A 4,982-nucleotide genomic window follows, 5' to 3' on the forward strand; every position below is an offset into this window, starting at 1 on the left:
CCGGTGGCTGTGGATCCGTAGGGGGGATCCGTAGGGGGGATCCGTGGTGCGCTACTTGGACACAGGCCGGGGTCTGATCACCCCCGGCTGGGTCGCCCGGGCGAGGGTGTCTGATGATTAAAGACCCGAAACACCCTATGACCCCGGGTTTATCACTGATGACGTGTCCAAGCATCACCGTGAGGCGTATTCAAGTATATATTTTATATAATAAATCATAGAGCCACACTGCTCCCTTGTGTCTGTGCCGTCAACTCCCTCCTGCACACATAAAAATAGTACCGCGATACTAAAGAATCATATTCGGTACTATGCTGCCTCTGAAAAGTACCGGTCCGCCACCCCCTCCGCGCCGTCGTCGTCGTCACGTCGTGTCATTGCTGGTTTACGAGCAGACGAGCACGTTTCGCAGCGCACAATCACGGAGTACTTACAAGCAGACACAGTGTGTAGACAGAAAAGGGAGAACGGACGCATTTTGGCTTAAAAACTAACGATAAAGGTGAAGTTATAACACTGAAATGCCCTCAGGAAGAGGTGCTTTAAGACATGGCTAGCTAGCTAGCGGCTAACGTCCTGCCCTGGTCAACAGTGTTTTAGCTATTTCTAAATCATTAATCCTCACCTCCATGGCGACAAATAAAGTACGTTTCTTACAAGGATCATCCCTGCAGGACGAAGAATAGCTAAACATGCCTCACTACACACCGTAGCTCACCGGCGTCAAAATTTAAACAAATGCCATTGGTGGATCTACACCTGACATCCACTGTAATGATACCAAGTATAGTAGAGTATCTAGTCGATGCTACTATGATTACGTCGATATATTTTGGCATCACAACATCTTCTTTCGTTTTTTTTAAATGTATATTATGTTTATAAACTCAGGAAATATGTCCCTGGACACATGAGGACTTTGAATATGACCAATGTATGATCCTGTAACTACTGGGTATCGGATTGATACCCAAAGTTGTGGTATCCTCCAAAACTAATGTAAAGTATCAAACAACAGAAGAATAAGTGATTATTACATTTTAACAGAAGTGTAGATAGAACATGTTAAAAGAGAAAGTAAGCAGATATTAACAGTAAATGAACAAGTAGATTAATAATTCATTTTCTACCACTTGTCCTTAATAATTTTGACAAAATAACAGAATGGAAAATGACACAATATGTTAATGCATGCGTCAGCAGATTAGATTAGGAGCCTTTGTTTGTGTACTTACTAATAAAAGACAAGTTGTCTTGTATGTTCACTATTTTATTTAAGGACAAACTTGCAATAGCAAACATATGTATCCTAAGATTTGTTCTTAAAATAAAGCCAATAATGCCATTTTTTGTGGTGCCCCTTATTTAGAAAAGTATCGAAAAGTACCGAAAAGTATCAAAATAGTGTTGGTACCTGTACCAAAATATTGTTTTTGGGACAACACTACAAAGTAGTAATACAATTTGTAAAAAAAAAAAAAATGATGTGACCTGACATATCATTTGGGAACTGTTTGGCTTTTTTGAGTGAGCGATAAGTGTCATAGTTTTTTCTCACACTTGTGTTTGAGGTGGCCGCTTTGAGCTCTGAGTATGTCTCGTAGGCAGGCAGGGAGCTTGCTAGAGAAAGGACAGGGCGGCCGGCTCCATGGAGGAAAGTCAAAAGTTTAATTTTGGAGGGAGCAGTTGAGTGTTTGTGAGGACGTGCAAACATTCCAGTAAACACGATGAGCGCTGGCAAACATTCTTTCTCCTCACAATGACAGAATTACAATCACATTGCGTCAATTTCCCAGACTTTCCACGTTTAAAAGTAGATTCCATATTTATTGGCCAATTCTATGATTCCCTCTGTCATTTTGAAATCCTAACTGATTAGTAACACAATGAAAAAAGAAAAAAAAAAGATTCGTACAACACACACAATTAGTTTCATAAACTGTTCTATCCCAATTTAGTACCATTCAAAAAAATAAATACATCACTTAGTGCAGTTAAGTTCAATTCAGTTTCAGTTTCTTTCGAACATGCATACAGTACAGTGTAATTAATACCCATATTTCCAGTTGTTTCATTACAGCACATCCGAAAAGGACTACGAAGAAGCTGAGCTTATTTAATCCTACCCCTTTTCATACCATAGCAATTTTATCCTATTTCCTTGTTCTCTGTAATATAACCGTGAACAAATAAATAATAAACAAATAATATACCGTAGTAAGTAAACAAATACTAAATACATAAATTATCTTTGTCTCAATAAAAAAATGTTTTTGAGTTTGATGTATTCTCATACCGACTTCTTTCAAGCTCACACAATCATTGATGGCATACCCACTATCTAAGTGCTATCTAACGAACGTGATGATCTCCATCTCTTTAAATATGGTGATACAGTATGGGGCTAAACTCCTCACTCAAACAAATCACTGTTTTTGGCCCGCAACACATCGGCACATTTTCACATTGGCCCTTGGAGTCAAAAGGTTTGGTCACCCCTGATCTAAGGTAACATAATTTTTACTTTTACAGTTTGTGGCTACTTTACCAACCTCTGATATTATTACAATTTGATTTTGGCTTCTTAACAACTGTTCAAAGAGTCCTTGTTCTGTCAGTGCTGTTTATCTGCGTGAATGCAGCTTGTAATTACAGAGCGGCACGGTTTCTTTTGAGCTATGCTACAAACTGTCATGCGCGCCACTCTGAGAGCGAAGCAAAATAAGCAACATTTCTGTGGCCCGTCGAGTGGGACGGGGCAAAGTAAAAGCTCCCCAGCCAGGCCGACGACTGCAGTTTATTTTCTTAGACGGGGTTCATTGATGGAATTTCAGAATTAACTGACAGACTTAAAATATTTATGGAAAGGCCACCGTAGCAAAGTGAACATCAGAAAGGGAGAAGCAAAAAGCTTCTCTCGTCACCATTTGTTAGCATTTTGAGCATGTTTCAGCTCTCCAGCTAGATCAAATAAAACTGGAAAAACCTGCAACTTCAGTCTTGAAGGACAAACATAAATTGTGATAGGCTTCTAAATGCTCACTGCTAATAACACTGCTAAGCTATACACTGATTTGGATGCTGAAGCTAAGAGTTATTAGTTGAATATATTTCCAGAATTTTGAATCCATGCAGAAATATTTCTAAATCATGGAGCATCAGGCAGTCAGTCATCCTGGCTGCACTGGTGGTGTACTTTACCTTTAAAAAGAATTTCATATGTGAGCTGGTTTTGATTTAGAGCGAGCCAAATAATGGGAGGCAGACAAGCTATAGCGAGGGCCTCCGTGAGGGGTCTGGCTGCCTGGTGGGGTTCTCAGGGTTCAGGTCTGAGGTTGAGATTGAAGCTAACAGGCTGGGGTTTCACTGAAGATAAGAGCAACATGGAGTTCAGTCATGAAAGGCCTGAAGGGATGAGGACAATCAGCTTCAGCATAACATTGTAGATCATTGTCTGATGATTTCTGCTAATTTTGGATCCAGTGGCTTCTTTTTTTCTGTCTCAACTATTAAAGCTGACTCCATCAAAATATATTAGCCAAGCAAGCTTTGTGCACAAAATAAGGTTTGAAAACATTAGCCTGGGAAAATGGATGGATTGATGGATGGATGGATAGCCTGTCAGTAACAGAAGTAATCTTTTGAGACAACCACACAGTGTGCTTTTCAACACCTGCCTACCTGCTCACTGGGCCTGAAGAATTAGGAAACAATTAAGTTATTATGACAACAACAAGTCCTAGAAACCAGGGTGCATTTGTTTGGGAGCATTCTGGAGCGTTTGCAGATTTAAGTGGGGAAGGATAGACATGTTCGGACGCACGGATGGGGATGGTGTGGCTCTTGTTGGACGGGTTGGTGTTTCCTCTGCCAGGACAATGTGTTGTGTGGCTGTTGGTTTTGGCTGTTGGGAAAGGTGCGGATGGATTTGGTCTGGTGTATTTGGGGGTACCCCGCTAGAGGACCGGGCCTGTTTATTTTATGCTTTTGGTTTTAATTTTTGTTTGGATAAGGGATTCTGCTTGCATAGAGGCGCCTGCGCGATCCTGAGTTGTGGGTTTCGGCATCCTGACCATAGATCTCGGTTGCCTCCTGCATGGACTTCGGGGGCTTGGAGAGCTGTGTCTGTGTCCTCTGCTCTTCCTACTTACAGCGCACACACACCTATAGGACTTTGAGGCAATGGCCTGCAGGGAGGCGTGGGAGGGGGATGAGGATGCCTCTATGGGGTTCCAGTCCTTCTGCTCGTCCATCCCTCAATTTTAACTGCAAGTCAGACACTTAAGGTTTAGGGGGCTCGGCGTGATAGGGACCCACCATGACCCTGATGTCCCCCAATTTTAATCACATCATTAGTCCCCACCCGCATACATATCTCCCTCACGCTACAGCACACACATCAATAGGGACTGGAGGTTGGCTGTAATGGCTGACCTCCTAATTTTAACTACATAGTGGACACTTTGGGGACGAATGAGTGAAAAATAGAGCATCAGGGTTTCCCCTATATGTATCTGATCTTGGCGCCATGGCTAAATTGAAGCCGCCACACCTCATAAATGAGGATTTGTTTTTACATGAAAACAAATTAAAGTAATATATTGTATGAATGGATATATAGCCTATATTATTTAAGCACAGTTGACTAGTGATGCGCAGAAAATGTGGCCACTGAAAAACTTTGACCAACCGTAAGCAAGACACACGCGAGTGTCTGGAATCTCCGCAGTAAGATGAGGTGCCGCTGCTGCTTTGCCGCATCTTTGCTCTGGCGGCTGGCGGCTGGCGGCTTGGGCGATGGGGCGGCAATGGGAGCCAATCTTTGTCCTGAAGTTATGGCTATGATTTGCCGACTTCTCTTACCCGCAGCATTGTTTTAACAAGTGATGCTAAATGTACAGCAGTGGCGATTGCTAAAGATTGCAAGGGAAGTTCAGCTTCCCCTAAAATATAAAAGACGTGGTCAAATATGTTATTTTGTG

The sequence above is a fragment of the Entelurus aequoreus genome, linkage group LG04 (genome assembly GCF_033978785.1).
Source record: "Entelurus aequoreus isolate RoL-2023_Sb linkage group LG04, RoL_Eaeq_v1.1, whole genome shotgun sequence".
In the NCBI taxonomy this organism is placed as follows: Eukaryota; Metazoa; Chordata; class Actinopteri; order Syngnathiformes; family Syngnathidae; genus Entelurus; species Entelurus aequoreus.